Source organism: Salvia splendens, chromosome 2 (genome assembly GCF_004379255.2).
Source record: "Salvia splendens isolate huo1 chromosome 2, SspV2, whole genome shotgun sequence".
NCBI classification, from domain to species: domain Eukaryota; kingdom Viridiplantae; phylum Streptophyta; class Magnoliopsida; order Lamiales; family Lamiaceae; genus Salvia; species Salvia splendens.
This window is the reverse complement of record NC_056033.1, coordinates 20,254,223-20,268,774: the sequence shown is the minus strand read 5'-3', so window position 1 is coordinate 20,268,774 and position 14,552 is coordinate 20,254,223.

Below are 14,552 nucleotides of genomic sequence, written 5' to 3'. Positions count from 1 at the left end.
GCCGTGGCAACAGACCCAATTTCGGGGTCAGGCCTCTATTCAGAGGAATTTGGGTCGTTCGACATTTGGAGATTACAGGCCCAGCATGGACGCGCTTAACCAACCGCGACCGGAGACCCCTTTCCAATTTCACCGATGCAGATAGATTCGCACTAGAGCATATGATGGGTTGTTTGAGTCCGGGATTACCGGATACTCCACCAGCCCGTGTGGATACGCCCGTTCCGATGAGAGTCGGCGGGTTCGGTGGGGCGGGTGGAAGCAGCGACGGCGGTAGGGGAGGCGGTGGTAGCGGCAGCGGCGGCGAGGGCAGCGAGGCAATGGGGGCTGGCGGTAAACGGTCCACGTACTACACCAAGGGGGAGTCCATTGTTGTGGCGAGGGCGTGAGATGCCGTCACATCGGACCCCATAGTGGGCACCGATCAGATCGAGCCGAGCTTTTGGAAGGGCGTCCTATTGGCATACAACGAGTTCAAGCCGAGAGGCGCCAAACCGCGTGACGTGGAATAGCTCCGCAAAAAATGGTCTGGGATTCTGCGAGTCACCAAGAGGTTTGCGGGCATATACGAGAACAACTTGCTCACTGTTGAGAGTGGCCGGAGCGAAGCTGACGTGAAGGCGCTGTCTATGTCCCAATTCAACACGGAAGGCTAGCCGAAGTTCAACTCCTGGGAGGAGTATCTCGTTCTCGAGAACTGCCCGAATTTCAAGGCCATCTGTGCAGAGGAGAGGGGGACAGATCTTGGGGCGAAGCGAACTAGACACAACATAGCCGAGGACTAAAGCAGCGGCAGCGGCTCACATTCATTCGTCCTCAACGACGCCCAAACGGAAGAGCTCGCCGCTACACACTCTAGGCGCCCACGCCCTCCGGGCCAACATGCCTCTATCCGAGGCGCTAGAGTGGCTGCAGGTTCCTCCCGCCTCTCGTCGGCGACGTCTGGATCACGCATCTCGCAGCCTGCCCCTATACCGCACTCCGTGGGCACTGGTCCCCACGAGGTCTTGCAGAGGAACATTGATATGCAGTTGATGAAACAACTACAACGACCGACCCGATCACCAAAGATATATACTACGCGCTCATGTGTCGGATCAAGGATCAGCTGGGGTTGTCTGGGGATGGGGCAGCGGCGCGGGGGCGGCGAGCGGCAGCGGGGGAGGCGGCGGAGAAGAGGCGTAGGAATCCGACTCCGCCACCGAGTAGACGGTGGCGGAGTTTTTATTTGTATTTTTTAAAAATGTTCGTTGTATAATTTTCCCGTTTCCGTAATAAAACGAATATTTAGTCCCAATACTTTTTAAAAATTACAATATTACCTCGTTTTCTAATTATTTACGTTCTAATAATTTTAATTATAACTGAACTAAAATAAAATAAATAAAATAAAATGAAAAAGTGTCATTTATAGTTGCGGACACTTTTTTTTGTGGGTGCGGACAAATAAGAAATGGCAGTGGATAAAAAAGTGGCGGGGCTATTGGAAGTGTCCGCCTTATAGTGGATGACGTTAGAATAATAGAATCCATTCACATCCACATGTATACTTGTAAGCAAATGCTTAAAGAATCATTTATTACGTAATTGAATTTTAAGCCAATTTTGCAAGATATCATTCATTCACTAGCAAGGTATTTAGGCAGTCGGTACCATCTCACATGCTATCGGACTAAATTGGCCGGCCATCTAAATAAATCTAACTTTCAGTAAATTCATGAATTACATATAAATTTTTTCCAATATACTACTAACTTTACTGCTTTCTCGGTCTCACTTTAAGAGTCTTATTTGAGTTTGACACGGGTTTTTAAATGAAAAGGAAAGTTGGTGAAAAAAAGAGTGAAATGTGAGTCATACTTTTATATATTCATTTTATAATAAAATGTGAGTGGAAAAAGGTTAGTGGAACGTATGACCTATTACCATTTATATTATATTTCAACTGAGACACTTGAAGTGGAACGTCCAACCGGGATTTGATTGTTGCCGTGAGGGAGCTTGAGAAAGTTTGAGATTTTGGAGTTTGGGTGGGATGGGAATTTGACTGCTGCCAGGTTTTGACGAGAGGTTTGAGAAAGAAACTGAACAGGGATGATGATACAATCTGAGTTCAAAACTTTAAAAAAAAAAATCAGAATCGAACTTGCTCATTCATGATACCATATTGAATAGAATTGAGGTGTAATTGTATTTCATATCTTTCTGAATGAATTGTTCATAGGCATTCTCCACCGTCTATTCTACAATGGTACATTTATCTAAATAAAGTAAAAGTATTCAATTATCTAAACAAGGTAAAAATTATTCTACTAATATTCTACCAAATATATGATCATATTTTCTTCCTTGTTTAACAAGTGGGACGGAGGGAGTATACTTTACAATTGTCTAGTGAAAATCGATGTACTAACTTTACTATAATTTGCAATTGTCTCATGAAACTATATTCAGTGCAACTGTGGTGTGAAAACGAATTTTCTGGTGTTAACAAAACGTTAGGTTCTTCAAAACATTATTGTCTAGATAAAAATTTTAGGCTTCGCAGCTTCGATTCATGGGCAATCTCAAATATGGGCACTCGCAATTCGGAAATTTTCTTGTGGCAATTTGCGAACCAATTTTTTGTATACTATGATTTGATCACAACAAGTTATTTTGGCCTTCTAACGGACTGATTCGAACCACCATCCTTTTTTTTACAAATTGAGCTAGACAATCAACTCTACTACATTGTAAGTTATAATAAATTTTATGAATATATATCAAATTAAGTTCCATTTTTTTATTTTATGAGATTGTGTCGTTTGTTACTTTAATTACTTTTTCTCTATGTATCTCTCTTATTTTACCAATTTTGCATTAAAACTCGTGTCAAACTCAAAGTGCATATTTTTTGGGGAACATGAAGTATGTATCAAAATCATGTATACATATATTCTCATTAGTTTATCGAATTTATAGTTTTTTATTATTCTTAAATTATTGTTTTGTACATCCTTCAATATTATTATTTCATTTTTTAAAGGTTAAAATATTTTTAAAGGTTCATGCATTAATTTATTTTTATCAATTATAAAGTACTTCTTCCGTCCCATTATAAGTGAGACATATTTTTTTGGGTCGTCCACCTATAATTAAGACATTTCATTTTATGGCAAAATAAACAACACTTTATCTTTTTGTTACTCTATCATTTTTCCTACTTTCTCTCTACTTTTTTTTTGTCACTCCCACTTTATTTTTCTTCATTTAATTATTAAACATCACTGGCTAAAATCATGTGAGGAGTATAGTACTAAAACATTATGTAAAACTGAAATAATGTGACAATTGGCAATTGTCTATTGCTAAATTAATTAAATTACAGGTTTAAACAGTTTACGGGGAATTATAAGAAGGAAATAACATAAAAAAAAGACCAACTTAAACCAAACTAAGTAACGATGCAATTTTCAAATAAAAATTTAGACCACACTTTCTTATTGTACATATTCAATAATAATAATAATAATAATAATAATAATAATAATAAGATTTCATAAATTAAATTTAAAAATATATAAAAGTTAAATAAACGTGATATAAATATATAGAAGTAAGATTTCATCACTACAATATGTTATAAAAATGTCAACTAAAATGACATTCAAATGTCAACATAAATTTAGTTGATATTTTAAGCTTATATTTTCAAAGTAGAAGTTTCAAGGACCCAACATACCTCCAATTAGGTCTGCCTCTGGTTAGAAAAGGAAAGAGATCAACCTTACACAAGATTGGTGATTCGAGATCGAACCAAAAGGAAGCATTATATCATTCCAAGAAAAGGTTATTTAATTCCTTGTAATACAAGATATTGTAAACTTTAGAGAAAACGTAATTATATATGTTAAGTGAATGAGGGAACTTCTCGAAATAGAAAAATGACTCAAGGAATGGAGATAGTACTAATTTATTTATATTGATGATGTTTCAATGTCATAGAAGTGTGATTACTCTTTTTGTATTATATTCACTCTGTCTCAACTAAGTTGAGTCGAATTCCGTTTTTGATATACAAAAGATATTAACTAATATAAATATTTTAACGATTTGTTTTTTCAAGAAGTGAAGAACTAATTCATTTAGTGCCCAACTGAATATAGTACAATTTCTCTAGCTTTTTCTCCTTTTAAGTCATGAATCCATGAACCATAGTAGAAATTATCAAATAAGTATTTTTTTAAAATAAATAATCTATCTGTCTCTCCTTAAGACATAAATTATAAATTATCAAATATCTTTTAAAAATATAAATAACTGATTTAATATAGAGACAACTATATAATAACAAATTTAATTATACAATTAATATAGGTTAAGTTATTAATCTAATGCTTTTAGTATATTTCTTTTAAATATATATCAATTTAAATTTATTTACAGATTTTTGGGATATTGGTGATCTTTCCTATATTTGAATTATTTATAAATTATTTTTAATATTTTATTTGAATTACAAATTATTTAATTATATTTCGTTATCTTCTATCCAATTAATATTAATTTATTTTTGTATAGCCGTGTTGGTGGTTCTGTTCAAAATTCCATAATCATAAGTGATGTTGCTCTTTGATCCTTATTCACACATCTCCCATATTCATTTGTTTTATTTTATTATATTCCACTCAAATCGTAAATTAAAGTAGTGTAAAATCGTTTGTCGAATGTGTAATGTTTCATTTAGAGTGGGTTTGGAGGAATATATTTCTCTTTTTATTATTGTTTATAACGTTAAGAAAACTTATTGCAATTAACACATATTCTTAATTATAAAAATCATTATACTTTTATTATCTTTTTTTAAGAGTGAATTACATATTTCGGACCTATACTTATCACAACGAATGTTTGCGGTCCCTATACTTGCAAAATATCATTTGTGGTCCCTATACTTGCAAAATATCATTTGTGGTCCCTATACTTGTACTTATGCACATTTTAAGGTTCTTTTCACTTTTTGAATATTTTCTGGACGAAAATACCCCAAATGGGAAAAAGGGAAAATTTGTACACTATTTTCTCTCTTTACTCCTTCCTTTTTCCTATGTCTATAACAAAATTAGAACTGAAATTATGGATTTGTTAATCTTATTTCCTTGTGTTCTGTTAAATTTTTTGATCAATTTAATCATATGATGATAAATTTTACATTTTCACGTCATTTTCCTTCATCATACTAGAGTAATTGTGATTATGCTTCGATTGTGGAGTATTATAATTAATGATCACATAAATAAAAGATTAAAAATTTGAATGACGAATTTCAACAAGTGAATATTTGAATCTAATCAATCGTAAAGTGGGGAATAATAAGCGATAAATGGAATTGATGAAATTATGGTAATTTTGGTTGTGTGTATTTAGCAAGTGGGCAGTGCCCGACGACTTATGTGGGTTCTCATATCAGAAACTTCTCTTCACAATTCTAACAAAATAATGTAAAATAAACTTCTTAGTTGAACATTTGATTTTTCTTTTTTCCTTGTTCAAATATGTTCCATCTCAAATTTTCTTGTAATTGTACAAGTCATTTACAGAAAGAGGAAAAAGGAAGAACAAAAATAAAAGAGAGAAAATAGTGTATAAATTTGCCCTCCATTTATTAGGGGGTATTTTCATCCTAAAATGTCAAAAAGTGAAAAGAACCTTAAAACATGCATAAGTACAAGTATAGGGACCGCAAACGTGTGTCGTGATAAGTATAGGTCCTAAATATGTAATTCACTCTTTTTTTTAATCTACTTACCCATATTTATTTTTATTATTTAAAAATCTTATGTCTCGTGCATAGCACGGGCTAGTTTTATTTAATGGTTATGTAACGTCCGCCTTTTTCCTTTCATTTTGGGGTATAATTTTTTTTTCAATATCTCCATCTTCCCTAAAATCTCTCCAACCACCAAATCCATCAATATCTATCAATTTTGCCTATAAATATGCCACGTTCACGATATATGCAGTTAGTGGAATTCATTATATATGTATAAAAATCAGTCCGCGTTCCTTTTCCGATCGGCGATGGAGTCTCGCGGCGGTGTGATATCTGGTGGAGCAAGGCAGCGACATGAGTGGATACCGGCACCGGCACTGAAGCCACCGTGCCTTCGATGGAGACTGAAGGAGGAGATGAGGGGGACGACGGTGCAGGCATCGGGTGCGAACTGCAGTGCTGCACCGAGCAGCAGCGGCGATGCAACGTCGACTGCATCGTGACAGCAGCGGCGCTGCGTTTTGATCGAGGGAAGTGCAGCCTTACCTTCGACCGAGAGAGAGAAAGAGACGAGCGTGGAGGCAGCAGCGACGGAGAGACCAGGCGGGGAGCAACACCAGCAACAACGGGCAGCAAGGGCTGATCGTGACAACGATGGAATCACGGCTGTAACACGATGACTGGGAGCGACCCCAGCAGTGGCACCGCGAAGCGAAGGCAGCGGCGAGTTAGCGAGAGAAGTGACGAATTTGAGAGGAGGATTTCAATTCCATTCTGGAATTTCACGTAAGGTGATGAAGATTAAGGATTTGGGCCTTGTTTTATTTAATGTTTTGGGCCAAATGAATTAATTTAAATTTGTAGGCCTATTGTTTTGATAAAGGAGATGGCTTGGAATTAATTTGGTTTGGGCCAAATTAATTGAATGGAAGATTGGGTCGAAGTGGGTGACTTCACGCACGCTTTTCGAGAACGGAATGAAAAAACAAGTTAAGGCTTTAAACGAACGAGGTGGGCTTTCGAACTAAAGTGTTTTCAAGAGCTTTCGTTTTAATATATCGGTTTGAGCATCATGTTATGTGTGATTGATTTATTATATTTATTCCTATGATGAGACGAGATATGTGATCAAAGTGAAATTGTTGTTACGCATGTTATGTGGTGCTATGTGTTGATTTATTGAGTGATATTATAAATTGCATGGCTTTGTTGATGTGATGTGAATTGATGCTTGACCTTGACAGAAAAGTGATTTGTGTTTCAAATACGTTTTTAAGGAAAATAAAGTTTGCAAAGGGAATGTCATGCCATGTTTTTGTTTTGAGAAATGTCCATCTGTTTGTTTAGCAAGGGAGTTGTCCCTACTAGACCTATTGAAATCGAATTCGGGTCTGACTAGGGAGTGAGTCCCTACTCAGGCTAGTGTACACCAATGGGGATCATGAGCCGTCTTTTGGGTCGGCCGGTGCAGTCATTGAGTTTGCGGCCACATTCTCGTTTCACATTATGTTGTTGATGTTGATGAGATTGATATTGATGTTGATGATTGCTTAGTGGGGAGTTAGTCCCTACTATGAGTTTAATCGAATTCGGGTTCTAGCAAGGGTGCGTCCCTACTTGGACTAGTGTACACGATGAGGACCGTGAGTCATCGAACGGGTTGGCCGATTTTCGTGCTCGTGGAAAGTGGCCCCCTTACACGGCACCCTAAAGAACAGATATGGCAGTTTCTTAAATAATTAAAGGAGAAATGGTTGTGTTTTGAAATGATGAGGAAAAAGGATTTGAGGATGAGTTGAAAGTTTGTGTTTGAGATATTTTTAGTGTCTCGGGCCTTTTCAAGTTAAAATCCCGAGGTCACTCAATGGTGGCATGATATAACTGTTTTTATAAAATTATTTTGGCATTTGTCCACTGAGTACATCAAGTACTCAGTCCTGCATTTCTTTTTTAAAAATGTGCAGGTTGAGCGTGACGGTCGCGGTGGGTGTTGAGCAAGACCGTTGAAGAAATTTAAGTGTTTAGAATGTGTCATGTCTTCACACGTGGCATATTCCTTCTCTCAAATGCTTCCGCTGAGTAGTTGTCCTTCTTTTGAGTTCTTGTATCGCTGAGATACTATTCATTTTTGAGTTGTTGATTGTTGAGATACTCTGATTGTATTCGAGCTATTCTCACTTGTTTCGAGCTATGGTCGAGTTGTGTTGTTTTCCCCATTTCTTCCCCGCTTCTTTAACCCTCCCCTAGTCGCAATCAACCGTGTTTTCTATCCTTAGAAAATGCCGGCGTGACAATGTGGTATCAGAGCAATTTTTCTTTCCGCTCTGGACCCGAGAGTCTTTTTAAGTCTTAGTCTAGACTTGTTTCGCTGAACTAAAAAAAATAAGTAAAATAAAATAAAATAAAATAACAATTGTGCATTGAAGGCTCAACATCCCGCTTCGCCATGCTCAACCAAGAGAGAGGTAATTTATTTTATGAAAAATGTTTATGAGAAAGTTTTTAGGAAATGAGATGAGAAGCTATGGTTATGAAAACAAAGTATGTTTTATAATGGAATAGAAGAGCTATGGTTTTGAAAACAAAGTATGTTTTACAATGGGATAGAGAAGCTATGGTTGAATATATATATATATATATATATATATATATATATATATATATATATATATATATATATATATATATATATATATATATATATATATGGGAGCGTTATTCTCCTATTCATCCCTTAGATAATTTATTCTTCTTAATATGGGCCGTTAGATCTCATTCATCAACGGTCCAGATGATCTGCATTATTACACTATAATGGTGCATTATTAGTCGTTGTGCATTATTCAATTGAAAATCTGTATTATTACACAATAATGATGCATTATTAGTCGGTGTGCATTATTCAACTGAAAATCTGCATTATTACACGTGGCACCAATCTAACCGTCGGATGATAAAATCGTGGGGCTGAGATTAAAAAGAACAAATAACAAAAGATACAAAAAGGAAATGAATACATCCCTATATATATATATGTATATATATAGATATATGTGTGTGTGTGTGTGTGTGTGTTTTGCGAGAAGATGAAAATCTATGGTGATAAAAGATGTATGTCTTGCAATGGGATGACTTGTCTTTTATAAAAAGATTTGATCAATAGAAAATGTTGTGTTTATGAATTGTTCGCAAATTTTTGAGTTTCGAGAGAATAGTTTTAACTTTTTCGTTTGGAAAATTGAGCTATGGAAGTGTGATGATATTTATGTTATGAGATATGATAGTGTTATGCTATGGAGTGTAAAGGATATTTTATGAGTGTTTTGTTTGGAATGCAAATATGTTTAGTTACCTTAAAGTAGGAATGGTATAAAATACGATGAATGCTGAGATGTGAGATGATGAAGAGTGTTGCGAACATAGAGCGCTTATGTTGTAGGCTAGATTGAATATGCGCGAACCGTAGTTTTAAGTTGAGATAATCTATCACTTTCCCGAGTGACGAAAATGAACGAGAATCTGAAAGTTTGGGGTGAACCCCTAATTTGTCAAGGCACGACAAGGCAAGGAGATCAAGAGTGCAAAATGAGGCCGGTGGACCATGAAACTGTTTTTTGGAATTGCGTGAAACTTTGGAGCAAGCTAGGTGCCAACCATTTTACCTCTAGTTGGATAATTACTATTTCCTATAGTTTTCCCTAAACAATAAGATCAAAAAGAATACGAAGAAAATTTCAAGAAGAGGAAGATCACGAAGACGAAATAAAGTTTCAAACACGAAAGAGGGTGCAAGACAAGAAGATTTGTTAGAGGATGTATCCATGCAACAACGAGAGATCGTACTTGCGATTTAAATTAGTATAGCCAAATCTTGCGTAACCTAGAAAGTGGCAACACGATGGAGATGATCTTCATACCCTGCTAAGGAGCACCAGGATGATAACAATGTTCTACGAGGATGGTCATTATGACATCAAGGAATATTATGAAGATACAACTTTCAACTATAGTTGTTAATTAGACAATATGCAGAAGGTGTTTGGAAATTGGAAGACAAGATGATGGAGAAATTCTATATCCGAAGGACGTAAACAAATTTCAGGACGAAATTTTAGTTAAGTTCGGTAGATTGTAACGTCCGCCTTTTTCCTATCATTTTGGGGTATATTTTTTTTTTCAATATCTCCATCTTCCCTAAAATCTCTCCAACCACCAAATCCATCAATATCTATCAATTTTGCCTATAAATATCCAACATTCATGATATATGCAGTTAGTGGAATTCATTATATATGTATAAAAATCAGTCCGCGTTCCTTTTCCGATCAGCGATGGAGTCTCGCGGCGGAGTGATTTTGGGTGGAGCAAGGCAGCGGCGTGAGTGGATACCGGCACCGGCACTGAAGCCACCGTGATTTCGACGGAGACTGAAGGAGGAGATGAGGGGGACGACAGTGCAGGCATCGGGTGCGAACTGCAGTGCTGCACCGAGCAGCAGCGGCGATGCAACGTCGACTGCATCGTGACAGCAGCGGCGCTGCGTTTTGATCGAGGGAAGTGCAGCCTTACCTTCGACCGAGAGAGAGAAAGAGACGAGCGTGGAGGCAGCAGCGACGGAGAGACCAGGCGGGGAGCAACACCAGCAACAACGGGCAGCAAGGGCTGATCGTGACAACGATGGAATCACGGCTGTAACACGATGACTGGGAGCGACCCCAGCAGTGGCGCCGCGAAGCGAAGGCAGCGGCGAGTTAGAGAGAGAAGTGATGAATTTGAGAGGAGTATTTCAATTCCATTATGGAATTTCACGTAAGGTGATAAAGATTAAGGCCTTGTTTTATTTAATGTTTTGGCCAAAGGAATTAATTTAAATTTGTAGGCCTATTGTTTTGATAAAGGAGATGCCTTGGAGTTAATTTGGTTTGGGCCAAATTAATTGAATGGAAGATTGGGTCGAAGTGGGAGACTTTACGCACGCTTTTCGAGAACGGAACAAAAAAAACAAGTTAAGGCTTTAAACGAACGATGTGGGATTTCGAACTAAAGTGTTTTTAAGAGATTTCATTTTAATATATCGGTTTGAGCATCATGTTATGTGTGATTGATTTATTATATTTATTCTATGATGAGGCGAGATATGTGATCAAAGTGAAAGTGTTGTTACGCATGTTATGTGGTGCTATGTGTTGATTATTGAGTGATATTCTAAATTGCTTGGCTTTGTTGATGTGATGTGAATTGATGCTCGACCTTGATAGAAAAGTGATTTGTGTTTCAAATACGTTTTTAAGGAAAATAAAGTTTGCAAAGGGAATGTCATGTCATGTTTTTATTTTGAGAAATGCCTATCTGTTTGTTTAGCATGGGAGTTGTCCCTACTAGACCTATTGAAATCGAATTCGGGTCTGACAAGGGAGTGAGTCCCTACTCAGGCTAGTGTACACCAATGGGGATCGTGAGCCGTCTTTTAGGTCGGCCGGTCCAGTGATTGAGTTTGCGGCCACATTCTCGTTTCACATTTGTTGATGTTGATGAGATTGATGTTGTTGTTGATGATTGCTTAGTGGGGAGTGAGTCCCTACTATGAGTTTAATCGAATTCGGGTCCTAGCAAGGGTGCGTCCCTACATGGACTAGTGTACACAATGAGGACCGTGAGTCATCGAACGGGTTGGCCGGTTTTCGTGCTCGTGGAAAGTGGCTCCCTAACACGGCACCCTAAAGAACAGATATGGTAGTTTCTTAAATAATTCAAGGAGAAATGGTTGTGTTTTGAAATGATGAGGAAAAATGATTTGAGGATGAGTTGAAAGTTTGTGTTTGAGATATTTTTAGTGTCTCAGGCCTTTTCAAGTTAAAACCCCGAGATCACTCAATGGTGGCATGATATAACTGTTTTTATAAAATTGTTTTGGCATTTGTCCACTGAGTGCATCAAGTACTCATCCATGTATTTCTTTTTTAAAAATGTGCAGGTTGAGCGTGACAGGTGCAGTGGGTGTTGAGTAAGACCGTTGAAGAAATTTAAGTGTTTAGAATGTGTCATGTCTTCACACGTGGCATATTCCTTCTCTCAAATACTTCTGCTGAGTAGTTGTCCTTCTTTTAAGTTCTTGTATCGCTAAGATACTATTCATTTTTGAGTTGTTGATTGTTGAGATACTCTGATTGTATTCCCACTTGTTAGAGTTTAGTATACTGAAAGCATCTTTTGAATGCTTGTATACGTAATAACTCTTTTATCCATTTGTTACCATTTTATGAGAATGAATATTTTGTTACAATGTATTTTGCTTATGTATTGCTTATGTATTGCTTATGTATTTATGAGATGTTGAAATGTGTTTTCCATTTAAATACATAGTTTAAGCAAAATGAGTCTAAGTCTTCTGCATAGTAGAGGAGTTGTGAGCAGCGTTCACAGTAGGTAACTTGTCGGTTCTTGCAGAAGGAAAATTGTTTCACAACCTAGATAGGCCTTGACCACCTATCGTGAAAGGTTGCGAAGTCAGTCCGAAAGTTTCCTTACCTAAGGAAATGAACGACGTCAGTGTGGTATAGCACTGAAAGTATCAAACAGTGAGATAAGTCTTTCTTGGCTATTTACTGAAAGACGAGGTCTCGGTGATTGGCGTTCCTTAATCATTGTTGACATAACATTGAGCATACGATATTAATTGAAAACTACTTTGACTTATCAAATGGTGGGGGAATTTCGTTGCCCAAGAATCCTGATAGATTGGGTAATGATCATTAATGTCTAAGTGGTGCTAGTATTGTTATTGCAATGAATCGTGTGCTGGGAGAGACCAGTATGATAATATCCTCAAGAGGTGTTTAGAGAAAAGTTTTATTATTCAGAAAACTGGCCAGTTGGAATTTATTCCATGAATAATAAATAATGTTTCTAAACTAGACCACTCTTGGAAATAGAAATTAATTAATAATAGTCAGATAGCAGACTTGATATTAATTAATGGATATTTATATCTTTAACACGAGAAATGATTTAATTAGAGAGAAAGTCCAGGAATACTCGTAATTTCGGTTTGGACGGGAAGTCAATATTATATCTATAGTGGATGATAATAATACTTAAGTTTGGGCTTAAATTAAATTACTTTTAATTTAATTAGTGAAAGCCTGAACTGTGGCCCAATCCAATCCTCCACAGATCCCTGGTCTGGCCCAAAAATAATTAACTTAATATAAAAGGGAGAAGAAGAGAAGACAAATTAATTAATACTACCGTAAAAATTCGATCTCTACAATCTGTGGAGAGAAAATTATCGTTTTTTAGGGTTCTTCTTCCGTAGAGATTTCTGTCTTCAATTCTTCTCCTGCTTTTGAGGATTTGACAAGCTTTGCCCACACAAAAGTCAAATTCGAGTTAAAAGGGACAGATCAGAAGATCTGTGGTTGAGATAAATTGAAGAAGGTGATTGAATTCAACTCTTGAATTCGTACGGTATGTTGTATTTAATTGCATATATTTAGTACAGTCTGTGATTATATGCTTGTTATAAATATGTTTCTAGTATACAACCAGATAAAAGCATGTTTAGATGTAAATCTTTCAATAAAACTAAAGAGATTTCCGCTGCAAAACCAACAATTGGTATCAGAGCTTGTTTTTAGGCTCTGATTGTTTGATTTACTACGTACTTTTGATTGTATGAATAACATGTTTAATGTTTTCGATGCATGTTTTAGTGTTTAAACAATTCTTATTGAATGATGAACTGTATATCTAAAACTTTCGAAAAGAAATTTGATTGTGCCCTTGGGTGAGACAATCAGTTTTTGCATTAATCAGTTTTCACGCAACAAATTTTCAAATATGAAAATTAGTAAAAGGGGCTATTGGCCGTTCATGGCTGAGAGCAGCTAATGTTAGGAAAGTTCAATGCGAGTTGCCGCTTGTAAGCCGAGGGTAGCTCCAGATCACACATGTTTAGTTGACGGGAAGCGGGCGCCGATGGTCGACAAGTTTCGACCATGTTACGGGGTTGGCTGGTCGACGAGGAGGCTGGATCAGTGGGAGCCGAAGGGCGCTGCTGGCTGTTCTTAACTCCAAGAGCAGCGCAGTCGACTCCTGTGATCTGAAACTGATGGAGACCGCTGCTGGTTAAATTTTTTTAACCGAGAGCAGCACGTTGCAGCAGATACGAGCACATAGCAGAATCGAATGGTGGTTGGTGTTGCTGACCAAGTATTCTCGGGCGAGAGCAGTGCCAAGGCTACCTGATCGACGATGAGGTGCATGGTCGGAGGGAACGTACTGCTGGACGTGTTTTACACGACCAAGAGCTGTGCACCAGATCTGGACCAGAGGTGCATCAGCGATTTCCGAAAATTGCGGCTGACAGAGGCAACCGCTGGTTGTGTTGGCTTAGAGTGGTGCCCGAGAAAATCTGCTAAATGAAACAGATTACTTGAATTGTGTGACTGATTCAATTTTGAATTACGTAATTCTGGTTATGAACTGATCGCGTTATTCTTGGAAATTGACTTCGTGTTTTGTGAAACTGATTCTTCATATACGTGTTTTGTCAAATAATGCATTTTGTCATATTTGATTTATTACTTGAATTACAGAATCATGTGTTAACTGATGGGTTGTTTCTTTCACGTTTTTTTTAACGTTAATTGTGGAATAATGGGTTGAGTAATGAGATTCCATATCTCATTTTAAATTAGTGATATGTTCATGTGTTACGTAAACTAATCTGTGAACTAATTAATATACAAATACGATTGTTTCTTGCGTAAACAATGATTGAGACATAAATTAATTT